A 24,889-nucleotide genomic window follows, 5' to 3' on the forward strand; every position below is an offset into this window, starting at 1 on the left:
TTCAATGTATTTTTTGTCTGAGCCACTTAGTTATAACTTTTGCCTTGTGGCACTGTCACATTCATGCTGGAAAAAACATCATCAAAATATTTCTACTGGATCATGGGAGAAGTTGCTCTTGGAGAATGTTTAGATACCATTCTTTTTCATGGCGGTGTTCTTAGGCAAAATTGTGATTGAGCCCCCTCCATGGCTGAGAAACCCCCACACATGGATGTTCTCAGGACACTTTACTTTTGGTAGACACATGACTCATGGTAGCTCTTACCTTGCCTTCTCCAGACAATCATTCTTCTAGATGTCCAAAACAGTCTCAAGAGTCTTTACCCACGTCCTCTGGAGTCAAATCCCTATACTTCCTGCAGAATATCAGCCTGTCCTTGTTGGTTAAATGAAGAGAAATGGCTCCTGTGCTACCTTTCTTGATACCAGCCCAGCTACCAAAAGTTTGTACTTCACTGTATGTGCAAATGCACTGACCCCTACCTGCTGCCATTCCTGAGCAAGCTCTCCACTGGTATGGAACTGATCCCATTCTTTAAAATCTAATAGATGGTTGATTTATGGGCAATCTTACAAGCAGCAATGTCCTTGCCTATAAAGCCCTTTAGATACAAAGCAGTGATGGCTGCATGCATTTCCATGGAGGTAATCAAGGTTAAGGGAAGAATTATTTTATACACCAGCCCCATTTTAAATCAACCATTTTTCTCTTATAATTCTATCACCATGACAGAGTGATATCAGCTGCCTTGTCCTCGTTAACACTTTCTCCTGCGTTAATAAGAACATCACTGAAATGATCTAAGCCAGTCATTTTCTGGTAGGGCAAAAATTAGGTGGGAATTGCGATTTTGTGATTAAGTTAATTTTCGGGCAAGGAATGACTTGATTTTTTTCAATTCATCTGATCTTTCTTAATAAAAAAGCTACAGTTAATGCAAATTGCCACTATGAAAACTGAAGCAGCAAACTTCAAGCAGCTGTGATCCCATAGCTGCTACTGCGCAAGCATTATGCAGTGAGACTAGACACTGACAGCAGTATTCTCTGTACTTGCATCATTTACAAGGAGTCCCATAAAAACTACAATCCAATCAGTGCCGGCGTCATTTCTGCAGTGAGACTAGGAGGCAGTGGTATCTGTGCTTGCAATATTTAAAAGGAAAAACATAGAAGCTGTAAAATCAGTGCCTACATCATTTATTATCTATGTTTGTATAATTTACAAGGAACCACATAGAAACAGTACAACCAGTGTTTGCATCACTTGTGGGGTGTAAATAGGAGGCAGCACTATCTGTACTTGCATCATTTACAAGGAGCAACATAGAAACAGTACAATCACTTATGCAGTGAGACTAGGAGGCAGAACTATCTCTCCTTGAATCATATACAAGGAGCCACATAGAAACTTTACATTCAGTGTCCAAATAATTTATGGAGTGAGAGTAGGAGGCAGTACTATCTGTACGATTATCACCTAAATTGAAAAACAAATAGGAAGTTCTATTTAACAACATCCCTTAAATGAAGAGACCAGTAGTAAGTACATTAATTTAAAGGCAAGGCCAAGAGGTTTTCTCAACCAACACTGATTAAAGATAGAGACCAGGAGGCAACACTATCTGTTTGCAAAGTTTTCTGTATGAAACAATTAAAATGTAATGGCAAAAATGTAAGTAGAGGAATTACAGTATGCAGGTGATACAGCCATAGATGGGTGTAGCTATAAGTTTAGGTATCAGGACTGTACCCCTGTGACTCTGCATCTACCGATTCCGTTTCGGCAGGAGACGCAGCCATTTTGTGAAGTAGCGGTGATATATATTTTTAGCCTTGACACAGATGTTCCTCTTACCGCAGACATTATGAGATCTGAGCTTCACTATTGAATACGAGGTCCTGGCAGCCCCGGAAGGGTGGAAGGTTGGATTTAATATTTGAGACCACGATTGGTTTCGAGCCATTGGCGCTTATTGACAAAACATCCGGAAAATGAAATAGTCTTGTGTTTCTTATTTTTTTAAATTTCCTGTTAATTATAGGAATACAATGAAATCAGAGTTACAGGTTTTGTAAGTGGCAGTGATGAGTTCTGCTCTGGAGATGACATGGTGCGTCGCCGGCTTTGCAGGTGAATAGAGATGAGAGGGAACCGCAGAACACAACGATCTGAAATGGTTCTCAAGAGGCTCCAGAGGAAACGACTAAAATAAGGTCTATGAATAAAGAATAAAAAAAAGAAAGAGCACAAAGTCGTGTGTGGAGGAAAATCCAGGCAGAATCACTGGGTTCTCTGCACTTTACTCCATTCATTCATTCATTGTCAAATTCATTAACATATATACATTTAAGTATAAATTGGTTCCTTCATTTCTTAATATTTTGATCATTTCATGCAATCAATTAATTAATCAATTATTCATTCATTTTGTGATACTTTCATTCAGTCATTCAATCTGTGATTTGATGAATTCATTTATCCACTCAATCTATTTGGTGTAATTCATTCAATCTGTGATTTGATACATTCATTCATTCATTCATTCATTCATTCTATGATTTGATGTATTAATTCATCCAGTCAGCCTGCTTTTGATGTAATCATTCATTTGGTCATTCAATCTGTGATTTGATTTACTCATTCATCTATTTAATCTATTTTTTTATGTATTCATTCATTCATTCATTCAATCAATTAATGATTTAATATGTATATTCATTCATCCAGTCTGTGACTACATGTATTCATTAATCTATTCATTCAATTAATCTGTTGTTTTATTCATTCATTCTGTGATTTGATGAATTCATTTGTTCATTAATTTTATATAGTTATTCATTTATTCTGTGATACATTTATTCAATCATTTAATCTGTTATTTGTTTTATTCATTCATTCAATCTGTGATTGAATACATCCAGTCATCTATTCTATAATTTTATGCATTAATTCATCCAATCAATCAGTCTGTTATTTGATGTATTCATTCATCTATTCCATCTATTATTTGACGTATTCATTCATTCAATCAGTGATTTAACTTGTACATTCATTCATCCATTCATCAAATCTATGATTTCATGTATTCAATAATCTATTCATTCAACTAGTCTTTTATTTCATTCATTTATTCTGATATTTGATCTATTCATTCATTCTGTGACTTCATTCATTCTGTGAAGTCAATCAATCTGTGATTTGTTGTATCCATTCATTCACTGACTCATTTATTTGGCTCAGTCTATTATTTTATGTATTCATTCATTCATTCATTCTATCTATCTATCTATCTATCTATCAGTGATTTAATTCATCCAGTCAACCTATCTATGATTTGATGTATTAATTAATCTATTCATTCAATCAAGCTGTTATTTAATTCATTTATTCTGTCATTTGATGTATTCATTCATTCTGTGATTTCATACATTCATTCATCCAGTCAATCTGTGATTTTATGTATCTATTCATTCCCTGACTGACTCATTTACTTGATCAATCCATTCATTTTATGAACCATTTGCTACTAAACCCATTAACTTAATGTATACATCAATATCTTTATTGTTTAATTTATTGATTAGATCTTTCATCCAAACAGGGCTCCAGGTTCTTGTGAGCCCCGAGCAAAAGTGTCTCAGTGGGCCCCTTTAACACATATCACAATTCATAATGCACAGTTACAGCAGAGAAATATAGGTATAGTGCATTGCCAAAGATTTCACTTCTTACATTACATGAGTGATTGTAAATTCTTCAATGGGTCAGAAACCGGAAAGTACAGTCCTCCATACAGTATTATGGGCATCACATAATGCTCCATGCAGAATAATGTGCCCTGTATATTGCTCCATATAGAATAATGAACAACATATATTGTTCCATACAGAATAAAGTGCCCCATATATTGCTCCATACAGAATAAAGTGCCCCATATATTGCTCCCTATAGAATAATGAGCAACATATATTGCTCCATACAGAATAATGGACCCCATGCAATGCTCCATACAGTATAATGAGCCACATATAATGCTCCATACAGTACAATGAGCCACATATATTGCTCCGTACAGTATTATGGGTGCCATATAGTGCTCCATTCAGAACAATAGGCCCCGTATAATGCTCCATACCGAATAATGTGCCACATATATTTATCCATACATAATAATAGACCTCATATAGTGCTCCATACAGTATAATGAACCACATATATTGCTCCATACAGAATAATGAGCCCCATATATTGCTCCATACAGTGTATAATAGGTCCCATATATTGCTCCATACAGTATAATGAGGCCCATGTATTACTCCGTACTGTATAATGAGCCCCAAATATTGCTCCATACATAATGGGTCCCATATAATGTTCCATACAGTATATGATGGGCTCCATATAATGCTCCAGTATATGATGGGCCCCATATATTGGTCCATATATAGCAGGCCCCATATAGTGCTCCATACAGTATAGGATGGGCCCCATAGAGTATAATAAGCCCCATATATTGCTCCATACAGTATAATACACCCCAAATAATGGTCCATATAGTATAATAAGCCTCACATAATGCTCCATACAGTATATGACGGGCCCCATATAATTCTCCATATAGAATAGTTCCCATATAATTCTCCATATATAATGGGCCCCATGTATGATGGTCCAGAGTATGATGGACCCATATATGATGCTCCAGTGTATGATGGGCCCCATATATAATGCTCCAGTGTATGATGTGCCCATATCATGCTCCATATATAATTGGCCCCATATATGATGCTCCAGTGTATGATGGGCCCCATATATAATGCTCCAAACATAAAAAAATTAAATACTCACCTCTGTCATGATTCCCCAATGGCATGGGAACATCAGAAACACAAAATAACAGACTAGCCCTCGGGTGATGGAAACTCAAGCTGACCGTGACCTAAATCTACCACACAACTAACAGTAGCCAGGAAGCATTCCTACGGCTGCCTAGATGCCATGCGCCAGCCGGAGAACTAACTACACCTGGAAGAGGAAGGAACAGACCTGGCTTACCTCTAGTGAAATTCCCCAAAGATGATAGTAGCCCCCACATATATTAACGGTGAGTTCAGAGGAAAAGACATACACAGTATGAAGGTAGATTTAGCAAAGCGAGGTCCACTTACTAGATAGAGGAAGGATACAAAAGAGGACTTCACGGTCAGCTGAAAAACCCTTTCAAAAACCCATCCTGAAATTACTTTAAGACTCCTGTGTCAACTCATGACACAGGAGTGGCAATTTCAGTCCACAAGAGCTTCCAGTAACAGGAAATGACAAACTGTAAACTGGACAAAAAATACAAAACAAAAAGGACAAGAGTCCACTTAGCTGATCAGCAGACTGGTAGCAGGAACATGCAACTGAAAGACTCAGGTTACAATGATGACCGGCAAGGAAGTGACTGGAGAGCAAGGCTAAATAGGGAACTCCCAAAACTGATGGAAGCAGGTGAGCTGAGGCAGAAAAGAACACACAAGTCTCCAGTACCACCAGCCACCACTAGGGGAGCCCAAAAAGCGGATCACAACAGTACCCCCCCTTAAGGAGGGGGCACCGAACCCTCACAAGAACCGCCAGGGCGACCTGGATGAGCCCTATGAAAGGCACGAACCAAATCCGAGGCATGAACATCAGAGGCAGTTACCCAAGAATTATCTTCCTGACCATAGCCCTTCCATTTAACCAGATACTGGAGTCTCCGCCTGGAAATACGGGAGTCCAAGATCTTCTCTATAACGTACTCCAATTCACCCTCAACCAGCACAGGAGCAGGAGGCTCAGCAGAAGGAACCACCGGCACCTCGTATCTCCGCAACAACGACTGATGGAACACATTATGGATAGCGAAAGATGCCGGGAGGTCCAAACGAAAGGAAACAGGGTTAATAATCTCCAAAATCCTATAGGGACCGATGAACCGAGGCTTAAATTTAGGAGAAGAAACCCTCATTGGGACAAAACGGGAAGACAACCACACCAAGTCCCCAACACGAAGGCGAGGACCAACCCGACGCTGGCGGTTAGCAAACCGCTGAGTCCTCTCCTGGGACAAATTCAAATTGTCCACCACTTGTTCCCAAATCCGATACAACCGATCCACCACAGCATCTACTCCAGGACAATCCGAAGACTCCGCCTGACCAGAAGAAAAACGGGGATGAAACCCCGAATTGCAAAAGAAAGGGGAAACCAAAGTGGCCGAACTAGCCCGATTATTAAGAGCAAACTCCGCCAACGGCAAAAAGGCAACCCAATCATCCTGATCCGCAGACACAAAACACCTCAAATACGTCTCCAAAGTCTGATTAGTTCGCTCCGTCTGGCCATTAGTCTGAGGATGGAAGGCAGACGAAAAAGACAAATCAATGCCCAACCTGGCACAGAATGCCCGCCAAAATCTAGAAACGAACTGGGTACCCCTATCAGAAACGATATTTTCAGGAATACCATGCAAGCGAACCACATTTTGAAAAAACAAAGGAACCAACTCAGACGAGGAAGGCAACTTCGGCAATGGCACCAAATGAACCATCTTAGAAAAACGGTCACACACCACCCAGATAACAGACATCCTCTGAGAGACAGGAAGATCAGAAATAAAGTCCATCGAGATGTGCGTCCAAGGCCTCTTTGGAATAGGCAAGGGCAACAACAACCCGCTAGCCCTAGAACAACAAGGCTTGGCCCGAGCACACACATCACAAGACTGCACAAAAACACGCACATCTCGAGACAGAGATGGCCACCAGAAGGATCTAGCCACCAAATCCCTGGTACCAAAAATTCCAGGATGACCCGCCAGCGTAGAAGAATGAACCTCCGAGATGACTCTACTGGTCCAATCATCAGGAACAAACAGTCTACCAGGAGGACAGCGATCAGGTCTATCCGCCTGAAACTCTTGCAAAGCACGTCGCAGATCTGGGGAAATAGCGGATAATATCACCCCATCCTTAAGGATACCTGTAGGTTCCGAATCACCAGGGGAATCAGGCTCAAAACTCCTAGAAAGGGCATCTGCCTTCACATTCTTAGAACCTGGTAGATATGAGACCACAAAATTAAACCGAGAGAAAAACAACGACCAGCGCGCCTGTCTAGGATTCAGGCGCCTGGCAGACTCAAGATAAATCAGATTCTTGTGATCAGTCAAAACCACCACCTGATGTCTAGCACCCTCAAGCCAATGACGCCACTCCTCAAATGCCCACTTCATGGCCAAAAGCTCCCGATTGCCGACATCATAATTTCTTTCGGCGGCAGAAAATTTTCGAGAAAAGAACGCACAAGGTCTCATCACTGAGCAATCGGAACTTTTCTGCGACAAAACCGCCCCCGCTCCGATCTCGGAAGCATCGACCTCAACCTGAAAGGGGAGAGAGACATCAGGCTGGCGCAACACAGGGGCAGACGAAAAGCGGTGCTTAAGTTCCCGAAAGGCCTCCACAGCGGCAGAGGACCAATTGGCAACATCAGCACCCTTCTTAGTCAAATCCGTAAGAGGCTTAGCAACACCAGAAAAACCAGTTATAAATCGACGATAAAAATTAGCAAAGCCCAAGAACTTCTGAAGACCCTTTAGAGAAGTAGGCTGCGTCCAGTCACAAATAGCCCGAACCTTGACAGGGTCCATCTCAACAGAAGAAGGGGAAAAAATGTACCCCAAAAAGGAAATCTTTTGAACCCCAAAAACACACTTAGAACCCTTTACACACAGAAAATTCTCCCGCAAGACCTGAAAAACCCTCCTGACCTGCTGAACATGAGACTCCCAGTCCTCAGAAAAAATCAAAATATCGTCCAAATACACAATCATAAATTTATCCAGATATTCACAGAAAATATCATGCATAAAGGACTGAAAAACTGAAGGTGCATTAGAAAGGCCGAAAGGCATCACCAAATACTCAAAGTGGCCCTCAGGCGTATTAAATGCGGTTTTCCACTCATCCCCTTGCTTAATTCGCACCAAATTATACGCCCCACGGAGATCAATCTTGGAGAACCACTTAGCCCCCCTTATGCGAGCAAACAAATCAGTAAGCAGCGGCAACGGATACTGATATTTGACAGTAATTTTATTCAGGAGTCGATAATCAATACAAGGCCTCAGCGAGCCATCCTTTTTAGAGACAAAGAAAAACCCAGCTCCTAAAGGTGATGAAGAAGGATGAATATGTCCCTTTTCCAGGGACTCCTTAACATACTCTCGCATGGCAGCATGCTCAGGTACAGATAGGTTAAACATACGACCATTTGGAAATTTACTGCCTGGAATCAGATCTATGGCGCAATCACACTCTCTGTGGGGAGGGAGAGAACCAATTTTAGGCTCTTCAAAAATATCCCCAAAATCCGACAAAAATGCCGGAACCTCAGAGGGAATAGATGACGAGATAGAAACCAAAGGTATGTCCCCATGAGCCCCCCGACATCCCCAGCTTAACACAGACATAGTTTTCCAGTCCAGTACTGGGTTATGAGATTGCAACCATGGTAATCCAAGCACTAACACATCATGTAAATTATGCAACACGAGGAAGCGAATCATCTCCTGATGGTCTGGAGTCATACGCATAGTCACTTGCGTCCAGAACTGTGGTCTATTACAAGCCAGAGGTGTAGAATCAATACCCTTCAGAGGTATAGGAACTTCCAGAGGCTCCAAATCAAACCCACAGCGCCTGGCGAAGGACCAATCCATGAGACTCCGAGCGGCGCCAGAGTCCACATAGGCATCCACGGTAATAACTGATAATGAACAAATCAGAGTTACAGACAGAAGAAATTTAGACTGTAAAGTGCCAATAGAAACAGACTTGTCAACCTTCCTAGTACGTTTAGAGCATGCTGATATAACATGCGCGGAATCACCACAGTAGAAGCACAAGCCATTTTTGCGCCTGTAATTCTGCCGCTCGCTTCTTGACAGAATTCTGTCACATTGCATTTTCTCTGGAGTCCCTTCAGAAGATACCGCCAAATGGTGCACGGGTTTGCGCTCCCGCAAACGCCGATCAATCTGAATCGCCATTGTGATGGACTCATTCAGACCTGTGGGCGTAGGAAACCCCACCATGACATCCTTAACGGCATCAGAAAGGCCTTCTCTGAAAATTGCCGCTAGGGCACACTCATTCCACTGAGTAAGCACAGACCATTTACGAAACTTTTGGCAGTATATCTCAGCTTCATCTTGCCCTTGAGACAGGGCTATTAAAGCTTTTTCAGCTTGAATCTCCAAATTAGGTTCCTCATACAGCAACCCTAAAGCCAGAAAAAACGCATCCACATTGAGCAACGCAGGATCCCCTGGTGTCAATGAAAATGCCCAATTTTGAGGGTCACCTCGCAGCAAAGAAATCACAATCTTAACCTGCTGAACAGGATCTCCAGAGGAGTGAGGTCTGAGAGAAAGGAATAATTTACAATTACATTTGAAATTCAGAAACCGAGATCTATCTCCGGAAAATACCTCTGGTGTAGGAATCTTAGGTTCAGAAATAGGAGTACGTATAACATAATCTTGTAAATTCTGAACCTTCGTAGCAAGATTATTTAAACCTGCAGCCAAACTCTGAGAGTCCATCCTTAAACCGGAGAGATCAGAGCCATTCAAGGATTAGAAGGCGAGAAAGGCAAGGCTGTAAATAAAGCAGAAATACAACTGAGCCAACTAAGTAGCAAACATGTGAGGAAAAAAAAAAAAAAAAATCTACAGACTTCTTTTACTCTCCTTTCTTCTGCCAATTACTTTAACAGTGGCCGGTCATACTGTCATGATTCCCCAATGGCATGGGAACATCAGAAACACAAAATAACAGACTAGCCCTCGGGTGATGGAAACTCAAGCTGACCGTGACCTAAATCTACCACACAACTAACAGTAGCCAGGAAGCATTCCTACGGCTGCCTAGATGCCATGCGCCAGCCGGAGAACTAACTACGCCTGGAAGAGGAAGGAACAGACCTGGCTTACCTCTAGAGAAATTCCCCGAAGATGATAGTAGCCCCCACATATATTAACGGTGAGTTCAGAGGAAAAGACATACACAGTATGAAGGTAGATTTAGCAAAGCGAGGTCCACTTACTAGATAGAGGAAGGATACAAAAGAGGACTTCACGGTCAGCTGAAAAACCCTTTCAAAAACCCATCCTGAAATTACTTTAAGACTCCTGTGTCAACTCATGACACAGGAGTGGCAATTTCAGTCCACAAGAGCTTCCAGTAACAGGAAATGACAAACTGTAAACTGGACAAAAAATACAAAACAAAAAGGACAAGAGTCCACTTAGCTGATCAGCAGACTGGTAGCAGGAACATGCAACTGAAAGACTCAGGTTACAATGATGACCGGCAAGGAAGTGACTGGAGAGCAAGGCTAAATAGGGAACTCCCAAAACTGATGGAAGCAGGTGAGCTGAGGCAGAAAAGAACACACAAGTCTCCAGTACCACCAGCCACCACTAGGGGAGCCCAAAAAGCGGATCACAACACACCTCTCATCGCTGGCTGTTGCTCTGCTCCGGACTCCTCAGTGTCGTCGTCTTCCAGCTCTCTGAACTGTGACTGCTCAGGCAGAGGGCGCACAGACGGTGGAGCTGGGAGAGGTAAGTATCACAAGTGCCGGGACCCTGATCAAGCAGAGGGGCCCACTCGCAGGTGTCTGCACTAGCACAGACACCGGGCCCCCATAGTGCACAGGTGTCCCTGATGGTGAGTGGGCCCCCTGCCTGCTCAGGGCCCTGGCATTTGCCCGGGTACACCGGGTGCTGGCGCCGGCCCTGCATCCAGGTACTGATTTATTTACCAATGACATTATTAATGTATTGATTCACTCTCATCAATGCTTGATTGATTCAATGATTCATTCTGTTTTATAATTACTTCATTCATGTATTTGTTCACTTATTTTTCATTTGATGATAATAAACTCACGGGTTAACAGATTAATCCCTTCATTCATTCATTGTTGCATTCATTTAATGAATAATTGAATCCTTGATTGAATTTGTTTGATCATCTGTTGATATATTCCCTTATTCAACAATAAATTAATAAATTGCTAGGACTCATTCTTTCATTCAATGACTTTGAATTTTATTAATTTTCATATTATTTTTATTGACTCATCAATTGATTCATTGATTTGTCCTATTCCTTCATATGTTGATTCATCCATTATTCTAATTTATTAATTTATTTGTTGACTAATTTAATTTATTCATTAGTTTTTTAAATTAGTTATGAAGGTATTCCTTTATATATTGATGGACTCACTGATTTAATGAATTCATTTATGATTTTCATTCACTAATTTGTAAACTTATTGAATTATTCTTTTTTTAAATGTATTTTATTCAATTTATTCAGTCATTTGTTGATGATCTCACTTCTCAATTTAGCGACTGGTTCATTCACTTGATACATTCATTCTACAGGGTGGGCCATTTATATGGATACACCTGGGTGGGCCATGTAAATGGATACACCTAAATAAAACGGGAATGGTTGGTGATATCAACTTCCTGTTTGCGGCACATTAGTATATGGGAGGGGGGAAAACTTTTCAAGATGGGTGGTGACCATGGCGGCCATTTTGAAGCTGGCCATTTTGGATAAAACTTTATAACTGGCCCACCCAGGTGTATCCATATGTTGTATAACTGGATGATTCTGTCATTAAATTCCTCTCTTTCGATACATTAATGTATTCGTTCATTCATTTCTTTTCTGGACACCGATGGTGGATCCTAGAAGTGGGAGATGAATAGTTCAGAGTTTCCGCGGGCTATCGATGCTCTTCCAAAGCTTAGCAGGGATCAAAACGTAAAGTAACTATATAAGAGGACTAGAGGAGTCAATATCTAGGATGAAGGATTGCTTTAGTACAGTGATAGTAAACTCAAACTATGTGACTACTATTTGGAGTATCTGGTTAATAAATTACCTTTTAACTAAGACTTTACATGTTATACACCCGTATGTTCCAAAAAAGACAATTAAGATTCGAAGGGTTACCCCAAACTGGATACATTGTCATCAGTCCCATAGACAACGAGTGGTGATGCTCATGCACAGGCTCCACTATAATGGTATTTTTCAGTGCCCCGTTATCAGTATCAGTGGAGGTCCCAGTGTTTGGACATCCAGCTGTCATCAGGTCATCACCTGTCCTATGCCGATACCTTGCACGGTTAAGAATAAGCCTTTATTATCTACTCTGTAAACTGCTCCCTTTTCCACTTCCACTTTCCCACTTGACTTTTCCACACTTTCTGGTTGTTGCAGATGATTAAAAAGTGTTGAAATCAGCAGGTGACTTTGCAATCACCGCATCCTGAACTGAAGCCTAATGGTCGCCCATTAGCGGGAGAAGGACGAGGGAACCTAACTAGCGTCAGCCTCTGTTCTCCGCTCTTATTGTCATGGAAACTAAAATGTTTTTTTTTTCTTTTTTCTTTAACTTTCATCTGAACTTTTTTTTTGTTGTCCTTTATGTATTGAGTGGTTAATGAAGGACGTGCGATCTATAAGTCATTAGTTACTAAGTACAGAAATACAGCAATGTGCAATAATTGATGCTATTCAGTCCCTGGGGGCTGTAAAAGTGCAAAATGGGAAAAGTGAATAGCAATCTTCCACCATGTACTGATCGGCTTGTTTCACATTAATTGGCCTTCGTAGGCTAATGTAGCCCGCGTTTTCGGAATACATTGTAGCTTATTAAAGCCCATTTTATGATACTGTCTCCCGAGATGATCTAGCCAATCCAGTCCTGTGAGGTCCTCTCCTCTGACCTGTGTATCTCAGTCTGTGGATTGTGTGATGTCTGTAAGGCGGGTGTACATTATCCCTTTATGCTGCAGAATCTCTGTGGGGCGGTGTACCGGGCATGTTCCATGATATGTGCTGAGAGAGCAGAGGAAGAAGGAGGATCTCTCCGGTGGCCATCACCTGCTTTATGGTGGATTTCAGCCTCTACTTTATCAATTTTAAAAAACTGAATTCATTACAAATTTCCTGAAAAATTTAAATTGCCAGAATCCAAAATTTGCAGGATTCAATTTGCACAAATCAATCCATAATTTTTCTTGATTTTCCTAAACTTTAGGAAGAGACTAAAAAATTTAAAAATAAATTAAACTCACTTGTCCAAGATCAACCCCTGCTTTGTGGTGTCACTGCCTCTCCACCCAGTCCTCCTCCCACTCCTTCCGGTCTTCGGATCATCTTTTGGGAAGGATTCATGCAGTCATATGGAGTATAATGACATTCTTTGTGGCCACGTGACCGCATTGGAGCACACGCTAAAAGTAACCACACAAGGCCTAGCAAGCTCTGGAAGATCCAAAGACTGAATTGAGTGAGTGGAGGAATGGGCGGGATGCTGGAAGACAGGTGAGGGACAAGCCTGGGATAGGTGAGTAGACCTCAGAATTGAATCTTCTTGATGATTTCAGTGAATGTGCCAAAAAATGAATTTTTGGAGATTTGCTCATACAAACAACTGGGATGGAAAATAAGTTGAAACAATCATCTGACCACAGATTCTCAATGAAGGGTTATTCCCCCCACAATCATGTCAGCCTCTATTTAGGGTTCCCAAGATCTCTGGAGGTCTCAAAGGTCAACTTTCAGTAATCATTAAGCTATCCCTCTATCATATGTATAGGGGATAAGATGATTTTATTTGGAATAACCCCATAAGGGGAGTATTTTTGCTCAATCTCTAGAAATCTCCTGTAGTAATACATTCTCAAGTATTGTATAGAAATCAATATGCAAACCACCAACTACAGCAATGCCCAACTATCTTCTCTATGACAACACTAAACCACCAGGGGAAATACCAGGGAGTATTACAGAGACATTTCTCTAGTAAAGATGAGAAAATGGAATCAATTAAATGGGAAGGTGGCCGCACTTTCTTCCTATTCATTTTATTACAGGTGCACTGGAGCTCCATTGTCTGGGAAAAATTCAGGTCAAATTTTTAGGAATTTTCGAAACACAGCATAATCAAGCAATTCTGAGCAAATTGCCTATAATTCCTGCAGCCATTTTACACATGTTTTGGCAAATTCTACATTGTCTGCCAAAATATATGGGTAAATGTGTTATGGTCTGATGAGACATAGGGTGACATTTTCGGCCATAATTGCAAAAGGTATGTTTGGAGCAAAATGAACACCGCACATCACCAAAAGAACTGTCACATTTCTACTCCTCAGTGTGTCTGGGACACAGTTACTGGCAGCTCAGCCATTCAATCTGGTACCGGGGCGTGTTGAAGCTGTCAGTACTTTGATTGACAGTTTAGATGTCCAGTCTGGTGCAGAGGCGTGCTGAGCTGTCGGTGTGTTGAGTGACAGCTCCGATGTCCAATCTGAGCTTGGAGGTGCTGGCTGTCTTCAGGTGTTCATTGTCCCAGGGGATTGCTAGGCTACTTAACTGGGCTGTTTCTCCCAGACCTCTGACAGACCTACATTCAGCTACTGTGTGGTTTGTCTACCTGTGCCTAGCATTCTGTGTTTTGATCTTTTGTTGCCTGACCTTGGACCTCGTTCTGACCATCCATCTGTTTAACCCCTTCTGCTCTGATCCTCTATCCTCCTGGCATTCTGACCTCGGAATGTTACCTGTGCCTTCTGTTTATGATTTACCCTCCTGGCTTTTCACCTCGGACTTCTTGACTTCCCCATCTCACGGCTTGTCTGTGAGAAGTATCTCAGCGTCACAAGAACATCATACCCACTCTGAAGCATGGTGGGGACTGCATTTTGCTTTGGGGATGTTTTTAGGCAACTGAAACTGAGGTTTTTGTTAAGGTAGAGGGAATTATGAACATTTCGAAATATCAGTCAATTTTGCAACAAAACTTTTAGGTCTCTGCTAAAAACCTGAATATGAAGAGGAATTTCACCTTTCATCAAATGACAACCCTAAGCGACCTCCAAATCACCAAAAGAATGGCAGAAATGGAAATTCTGTAAAGGCCAAGTCTGAGAATAGACCTGAACCCAATTGAAAATTTGTGATAACTTGAAGAGGGCGCTGTCCACAGGAGATGCCCCTGCAATCTGACAGATGTAGAGTTAAATTAAGGAAAAGATTACCAATTCTACACGTGCCATGCTAATAGACTCCAACCCAAAAGACTGAATGCTGTCCTAAATTCAAAGAGGACTTCATCAAAGTATTAGTATAAAGGTGTGCAGATTTATGCAGACACATTATTTTAGTTCTTTATTTTTCTTTTTCCACCCAAAAAGGTTTCAGTTAATTTTTCAATCGAATTGTACAGATTATGGGAGACATTAAAGAGAACCTATACATGATAGACCTGCAGATATATGGGTAGTCTGCAGGTTAATAGTTTTCTGAACCGGCCCTGCACCAGCACTTAGAGCCCTGCTGCCAGGAGGAAATGACCTTTATTCTTCCTGACAGTGTTCGCCATCCAGACACATAGGCAGCACCGAAGCGGGTTTTTACAAAACAAAAACCTGGTATTTTTCGCAGACTTTTTAGCTCCTCTGTATATGATGAGGTCACATTGACATTACTTGGGCTGGGTTTTCATTAAAGAGTTTGACGGGAGTTGGATACAGTCACGTGAGACCTCAGAGAATAGGATTTGCTATCATTTTGAAGCAAATTAAATCGATATGTATAAAAACAAAATTGCTCATGTCTAATCCCCTTGTGACATTCCTATTCTCATGAATGAAAGATGAATAGTTACAATGTAGTCGTAATATAACCCACAAACTGTGAATATTCTTTACTCACCGAAAGATGAAACCGAATTATCAGATATTATACAGGAAAAGTTCTTACCTGTAAGAGAAAAAAAATAGCTTTAATTGGCCACAATAATTTCATAGTAGCATAAATCAATAGTACAAGCGAAAACTTTGTTATATATCATATTAGAGAAATATGCTTCTTCCTACACTTATGAACTACTTTTCCTCCCACTGCCTCCTGAAAACATTAATCATTTTGAAAAACTTATAAAAGACATCATTGCAGATAATCTCCAACCCACCAGCTCAGAGACAACTGAAAGTTAGAGCTTACAGAAGGGAAAACTAGTGAAAATACCAGTAATATAATGTTGAGTTTTTGTGTTATTCATCTTGTACAAACATGACAGCTTATTCTCGAACAGTCGCCTGTTGTCTCTCTGTACATAATAATAATCCATTATTTAATCTATATACCTATCTATAACCTGCAGTGAATATCAATATGTTATATTATTTACCATAAATTTATTAAAAAATATATATTTTTCTCTAAACAAGGACAAAATGGTCATAAAACTTGACAACCACTTTTGTGAGAAAGAAACGTTCTTTGATAAGAAATCTATCGATATACTGTATTTTCCCTTCTGATTCTCACAAACTCATTTATGCCCATAAAGTAAAGGAGCTCTTTCCCACAACTCGGTCGGCAATCTCCAAAATACAGTGAAAACCTTCTCTTCTCGGGTGTCTATAGATCATCTGATAAGTAAGTATCAGTCTTGTTCTCTTAAAGATTTTCGGAAGACTTATGAAAAAAATAAATGATTCACGGAACCCTTTAAAGTAGTTGTCCGCTAGTTGGAAAATTCTAAAATCCTTCCTAAAAATCCTAACAATGTTGGTACTGCTGGCGTGACAATTTAGCCGTTTGACTATCAGTGGCCACTGATGGACTGCAGCGTTCACACCTTCCTCGGACATGTTAGTCTCCTCTGAGGGAAATTTGAGCACTGCAGCCCGTCAGCGGTCACAATGTCATGCACGCAATGACAAATACATTACTGGAACGGTGCCAATCCTTCATACGAGTATATCGTGATTTCCTTTTGCTCGATCGCTGTTACGAGATGAGCAGATCTGACAAAGATCAAATTCGCTTAATCACAAGGATTTTCCTGATAAATCTGAATCGCTGTGAATTGAATATTTCTTATAATAATCAGGAGGCTCCCAAGACTCCAGAGCCTAAAAAATGTAGGGTGTAAAAAGCAAACCAAAAAAATGATTCTCATCTCACTGCTCAACTATCTGCACCCACTTCTCATTGCCCACCATCAGGTCTTTTGTGCCCCTTCTTTTCTATGCCATCACACGAATGCCAAATCTCCAGTCTTCACAATAAGCCCAGGCCTCATTGTGACCTTGTGACTGCCTCAGTCGAGGTCTGGTCATGGCCGGAGGAACCCAGCCTAGAGTGAAGACCATAAATGTGGCAAGCAATGGCGGAAAGAAAATTAGCAAAAGATCGGAGAGTGGGCAGTGAGCAACAGGACTTCTAGAGGTCAATTACATCTGAAGGAAGTGAGAATGAAGCTGTCACTGATTGACTGCAGCGCTCATGTGGCCTAATAACATCCCGCATTCTCCGGGAGACCCAGCACTGTCATCGATGGAACTATGCCAGCTCCGGAGGTGAGTGTAGGCTGTTAGTAATTTATACGAAGACATATAGCAATTGAGAAGGAGTTGTCCAAAGAGTGGACAACCCTTTATCATTTTACATTCCCTCTACGGTTCAGTAAAATGATGGCAAGCAAATAATAAAATATCCATATTCCAGATTAAAAACATTTTTTGTAAAAAATTTTAGTAGAATTCAATTCCACTTGAATACTTTTTGCCCATCTCTAGATCTATTGGCCTGAGAAAAGCTCATTTGTAGCCGAAACGTCGCCCAGACATGTGGGTTGATTAAAATCCTGCACATATTCCCACTGAAACAATGGAGTGCTGCCTCTTTCTTGGAATTCTAGATCTATTGTTAGACATTAACCACTTAGATATTCTTTAGAGAAGATGGTGGTCTCTGATGATGAAACCCCCTCCTTTATTCTCTAAACCTCCCCAAAAGATACGGTCTTCAACAGACATCCCCGTTAAGGTTAAAAATATTTGATCATATCCAAAAAGTTCTCTGTATCAATAAAGCAAAAGCAACTAGGCAGAAAAGACAGCAGAAGAGGAAAATGTCTTTAACTCAATGACTCTTCACTCCACACTAGCCTCCAATGTACCATGAACAGAAGAAACTCTACCAACGACCATGAAAATCTTCAAATAACACAAAAATGAGCCCATCGGCCGGTGATACCATCTCCAGTAAATAGAATGCCAGCCAAGTGTATCGGGCTTGTGCCGAAATGTATTTTAAGGTTGCGTGGAACAATGACTTGCGTGCTAGCCTCCACATGACCTCCGAAAGAGATTACATGAAAGGTTAATTACTGCACAAGGAAAGGAAATTGACTTTACCATTGTCTGCGAAGGCTTCATTGCTAAATCCTCAGACTCCATTTACTTTTCAGAGCGAACGAGCGAGCGTGCACACAAATACCCATTAAATGCCGTTTGTTCATTCATTCCAAGAGATATTGTTCAACCTCAATTATGCCACTATTTCTTTAATCCTCTTTCATTAGGGAGTCAAATGGCACTTTGCGAGGCAAGTGAAATCAGCTCGCTGCTGCGGCGGCTGACATACAAGCGCTGTCCTACTGCTGTTGTTTCTTTAATTCACCTAAAGACAATTATGCTCCCGACATGATTCAGCACGCAGCCCAGCTGCGTAAAGATACAATGGAAGGTCAATACGTGCAAGGTCCCCTTCAGACGTAGTCTACGGCTCCGACGCGCGTCTAGAGGCGCACAATCAGGAATGTAGTGAAATACTTTCTAGTGGTGTCTCGTGTTATAATTTTCCATTATAACCAGTTGGGTTATTACTTGTAACACTGTGGGAGATGTTATAGAATTTCTAATTTCTTCAGAAGTTCCACAAAATGGATTTCTCTTAATGAAATGGCAGGGACAATGCACAGTATGTGAAAAAAAATACGCAAAATCGTTTGGTATAGGTTAAAAGTTTCCAAAAATTGATATACAATATAATTCTAACAGAATAAAGGAAGCTTGCGCGCAAGTACCACTAAGGAGAGGTGTCTACCCTATAAGTCAATGTCTGATTTTTTAATGAGCCTTGCAACATGGCCAGAAACTCATCTACAGGCCGCTTATTTCATGGTCTTTGCCCCTCATCTGTGTAGAGAAAATGTATGGCTGGCTGAGTGAGACACCCTTAAAGCAACATGGGGGAGCACCGCTTCTCTTTCATTTAGCAAAAAATGCTAATTTGATTTTCCTGCTGGAGAATTTCCTGTTGAATTCCATACTTTGTTAGCCTACCTTTTTATCTTTGGCCATGTTGCAAGGCTTGTTAAAGGTTCAGACAATAACTTATAGGGTATTAGTCTGAATCCATAACTAGGCTGTGAGTGTGGGGCTCTTGAGACACCTTCTTGGCTGTCTCTATGTACCAGTACTCACACAAATAGATTTCATTAGATAACTTGACTCAGTTTCACAGTCACGTATGAAGATTCCAGCAGAAGGTTTATTTTCATTATGAATTCTTGTAGTTATGCACAATTACAGAAGTTAAAAATGACTATTCTGAACTGGAGATGCAAAGACATGAGCCCCATAACATGGCTGACATACTCAGAGTGAGGAAGAAAGCAGTTACTGACATCAAAGCTGGGGAGGCACACATAGAGAGCGACAGGACAAACAGCAACAATACAATACAATACTGTATGATACCCAAGTCGAGGGGCATGACAGGTATCTACTAGAGAAGAGTGAATCAATTTGATGTAAATCAAATTTGTGTTGAATTTTAGAAAATTCAGTGGACTAGATGAATGCAATAAATTTGTGATTTTACTTGCACAAAATGAATAAGATGAGTTATAGAAGGCTGACATGACATCAGCCATAGCCACACTGTTTTCCCTATAATGCTTTGCAGCTATCACATCATATGGCATAGTGCAGCCAATCAGGAGGGACTATGCGGATGCATAAAAGCTGAAGCAGGGATTGCAGCTGCCATTTTGTGGTGAATCTGGATCATAAGAGGACGTCGCAGCTAAGGAATAGAGATAAGAAGAGAAAACAATAAAACTCTGAATAAATAGTACAGATAGTGAGTAACAGAACAGGAGTGAAGAACAGTTAACATTTGTTCACCCATAGCCATATACAGTATGGTAAGGTTACTTTGACATTACTAAGGCTATGTCTGCATCAAGGAGCTTCAAAGTGGTTGCATACAGTCTTTGGATACCTTAGTTGTACACATGTCTTTTCAGGGAAATTGGAGGTTTTGCAACACTTTAGGATTAAGGTAAATCTGTTCCTGACAAATATATTTTTTGTGGAAAATTTTACCGAAGCTGGGAAATAAAAAGGTTTGGCTCTCTCTAGTTGCAAACGCTCTTGGGTGATATCTGTGAGACAGTCTCCATCATTCTATGAGAAAGATAACTTGTATATTTTGCTCTCATAGGGCCGTCTCTTTAAGACTCAATACTCCGCTCATCTCTTTAAAGATACAAACACCACAAGTTGCCATAAATTGGAGATATTAAAACCTAATGGTTTGCTCAAATTACAGATGTGGACTTCCTTATCCATCCTAAGATGAGTGGTGTAAGATGATCAACTTTGAAGAAAATCATGATTTCTGATGCTCTGTCTGTTACCCATTATTTGCCTGTATGAATTTTATTGTAATGTTTTAAGAATTTTGATGGCAAGTCGTGATAATGAAATTAATTTGTTTTGAGAAATTTTATCTGAAGTAAGGGTGGACTCATCTGTAACAAAATGTTTGTCATGTAATCACCTACTTCTAACGTTATTTTTTATTGATGATGTCAAAAATGGGTCCTAAGTAGAGATTAGACCAACCTTAGGAGTTTGTTAACAGTTCACCAATTTTGCAAGTCAGAATTGTCTTTGCCCCCTTCTTCGTAAAGAGACAGCAAATCACTAAAGTATGCCATCACTTTTTGAGTCATACTGGTGGGACCCCACTGAGAAAGAAATGGACTATCTTCAATTAAGCATTTATTTCCCATACACCCATTGTGCAATGTTGGCCGACTCCAGTTTCATTTTCGACCACGGGTCGGGAGAAAATGCAGTACGACCTCTCAAAATTCGAAACCATGTAGAATCCCAAAAGATGGACTCACACCACTTGGAAAGTAATGACAAACCCTAGTGATATGCTGCCACTAAATGAGATTGGAAAAATCCTTTCGGACAATAGAAGATTTAAAGTAGCGCCCTATTTATTGGATATAAGACAATTTTGCCAATAGGAGAGTTTGGGAATCTGTGAAGGGATCATCTCATATTATGGCTTAACCCCTTTCCGACATCGGGCGCAATAGTGTGCCGATGTCGGATGCCCTCCCTTTGATGTGGGCTCCGGAGGTGAACCCACATCTTTCCAGGGACATGTCAGCTGTTTTGAACAGCTGACATGTGCCCGCAATAGCCGCAGGTGGAATCGTGATCCACCCGCGACTATTAACTAGTTAAATGTCGCTGTCAAACGCTGACAGCGGCATTTAAATGGCGCTTCCTGCAATAGCACCAGAAATATGCTTACCGGTGACCCCTGTCACGTGATCGCGGGTCATCGGTGTGTCGGCATGGCAACCTGAGGTCTCCTGGTGATCTCTATGGTTGTTGATGCCGGATTGCTGTGAGCACCACCCAGTGGTCGGCGCTCATAGCAAGTCAGCAATTCTACAACATAGAGGCGATCTGATCATCGCCTCTATGTAGCAGAGCCGATCGGGCTGTGGCAGCTTCTAGTCTCCTATGGAGATTATTGAAGCATGGCAAAAGTTAAAAAAAAATGTTTTTAAAAATATTAAAAAATACAAATGTTCAAATCACCCCCCTTTCGCCCCATTCAAAATAAAACAATACAAATAAAATCAAACATACACATATTTGGTATTGCTGCATTCAGAATCTATCAAGAAAAAAAGGATTAACCTGATCAGTAAACGGCATGGTGAGAAAAAGTCAAAACGCCAAAATTAAATTTTTTTGGTCGCCGTGACATTGAATTAAAATGCAATAACGGCCATCAAAAGATTGTATCTGCACCAACATGGCGCTGGCGGGGGCAGTCGGCACTGGTGAGGGGAGTCGGCACTGGCGGCAGGCAACTGGCTGGGTGCCCCTGGGGGAGCGGGGGCCCTAGGCACCTTCCTGGTCTTCCTGCTGCCAACGACGACACTGCCGCAGTGTCAGAGATAGAGGGGAATGATGAGAGAGGGAGCGTCAGCTGACACTCTCTCTCCATCATTGTATTGAACTGTATCGGCGTCTTAGACGACAGTATAGTTGAATTAGTCGGCACTGATGGGGGGGCAGTTGGCGCTGGCGGCAGGCGACTGGCAGTGGGAGCAGGGGCCCTAGGCAGCTGCCTGTTCTGCCTGCCGTTAACGCCGTCCCTGCTGCCTCTGACACTAAGACAGCTGTCCTTGAGTAGTATGGCTAAGAAAGTTGTCCCTAGGTAATAGGACTAAGAGAGCTGTCCCTTAGCAGTAGGTCTATCAGAGAGCTGTCCTTGGATAGTAGGGCTATAGGGCAGCTACCCCTGGGTAGTAGGGCTAAGACCTCTGTCCTTGGATATTAGGTTTAAGAAAGTTGTCTCTGGGTACTAGGGCTAAGAGAACTGTTCCTGGGAAATAGGGTTAAAAAAGCTATCCTCAGAGTCCAAGATGGACTGCTGTCTATGCTAAGTATTGGTGGTGTCTGCTCTGTTTCAAAGATGGAACCACACAAAGGTGCTGGCTGTCTATGATCACTTTTTGTGCTGGCTGACTACATTTACGGCATTCACCATTTGTACAGGTTGAGTGCGATCACTGCATCCACCATTTGTGCAGGATGACTGCGTACATGGTGTGCACTCTTCACTCACAAACATGGCACCTGCTCCATGTGCTGCCATCACTCCCTCTATTAAGCGCTGGCTGCATCCATTCAGATTCAAAGATTGGGTCAGCTCACTGTGCCAGCTACAGCCCCTCTTCTAAGCATTGGCTATGTTGATGCAGATCGCAGCCAGTACTTAGGGGAAGGGGTTAGCTGCCATCATAGATTTTTAGCTCCAGCACACATTTCAATACTGCTCCAACCAGCTTGCCACTTTCCTCTTACGGAGAGTTGTTTGTTGCAGTTTTAAAGTGGGTCCTGACCTTGCACGCCTCCTAGAACAACCTTCGCCATAGATATTATGGAGACCCAACACGTGGATCATTGACCACATTCAAGGTCAACCTTCAACCTAAAGTATCTATGACCAGACTGAAGCTTTATCTAAAGTATCATCAGAAGCTCCATCCCTTTGGAGAAGGTAATTACAATGGGAAGAGTATCAGGTCAAAACGTTTTTGAAGACCCAACATTCTTCTACCCACATAACATTGTACTATGTCAACCTTGCCAGATATTTTGCCACAAGTCATCTCAGAATCAACTTATTTTATAATGTTGTCCAGTTCTAAAAGTACAACAGAAAAGGCTATGGGCAACAAAACCTTTTCTTTGATTTATTCGCTCAATAGAGGCCAGAATCAAAGTTAGACTTTGCTATATATTTTCAAGTTCCTTGAACTTCTCAGATAACTTCAGGCAATGGAAACGGTTGAGGTTTGCCCGACTCTTCTGAACTTTACGTATTCAAATGTCACTTCTGAGTCCATGCAAAAAAAGAATAGTTGGGTGACCCAAGAGATACATTTAACAAGTACGGATTTAGCTCACATTTTAGAAACCTCAGCAGACTAAAGAGGAAGAATTAAATGCTCCAAGACAGTCTGTTTTTCCTTCATGACGTTAATAAATCAGTATCTGTGGGGCCAGTTACGTCTTTTAAGAAGCAGCAAACTCTGAAGCAGCCTGCATTGGGCCATAAAAATTACTGGAGATGTTTGTGGGCAGATGGTTCCCAGGAGTGGAGGGAACACTGTAAAGTAATAGTATAGAGAGTCAGATTGAATAAGTAACTATGTGTGTTTATGCCATGAATTAAATATGAGGCTCAAGGCGAGGATTTATGCTGTCTCATTCCACCAGAGTGGTGATAAATTTGCTAGTGCTAAAAAATATTTATCATACCAAATGTATTTATAAATTTGATTTGTATAAGCAGTAAGTAAGGCATGAAAATGCATCAAAAGTTGCGCTGCTAGTTTAAAGAACTACCTGTTGAGGTCTGCATTGTGTAGAATGATTGCGGTTTAAATTTTCGGAAAGATAGAACCAGTGTGGGCCAAAGATCTGCACATTTTCATCTCATAATGTAATTTTTGAAGTCATCTGAGCTCGGAAAAGTCATGGAGAAGAAGAAAGAACTGGCTCCAAGTTCTCCTACTCCGTGAACCTGTATCACCTTGATCTGGAGTCACACTTCAAATGACAAACTGGCACATTTAATAACCTTATTGGCACTAAATATATTGGCAATACTTACAATGTTTCCATTTCATAGCCAAGGTGACAAAAACGTGAGGCATACCTATAGCATTGTTGGCCAAGTTCCCAAATTCATCTTCCTAAGTGTTCCCTTGAGATGTTTCAATCTAAGAGGAACCAGCAGATTTAAATTAATTGTTACTACTTATGATTTGTCCTTTTTTTTTAGCTCACAGCACCAAATAAAATCTAATAGGAAGAAAATTCAAAAAGATTTCCTGTCCATGTTCCCCCATTCGCCTTTCTAATAGTTTCCTTCGCATGTATCCAATTGTTTCTTGACCTTTAATGGACAATACCCTAGAAATGACCACCTGTCCATCTCGTGATCTCATTAGCACTGGACGATTGGCATTATTTAGGATGTCCCAGGTCTTTAAGATGACCAATTATATTAGGTCAAAAGATAAAGAAAAAATAATGAACAAATATTGGATTCATCTTCTTAA

The sequence above is a fragment of the Ranitomeya variabilis genome, chromosome 3, assembly GCF_051348905.1.
Source record: "Ranitomeya variabilis isolate aRanVar5 chromosome 3, aRanVar5.hap1, whole genome shotgun sequence".
Lineage (NCBI taxonomy): Eukaryota > Metazoa > Chordata > Amphibia > Anura > Dendrobatidae > Ranitomeya > Ranitomeya variabilis.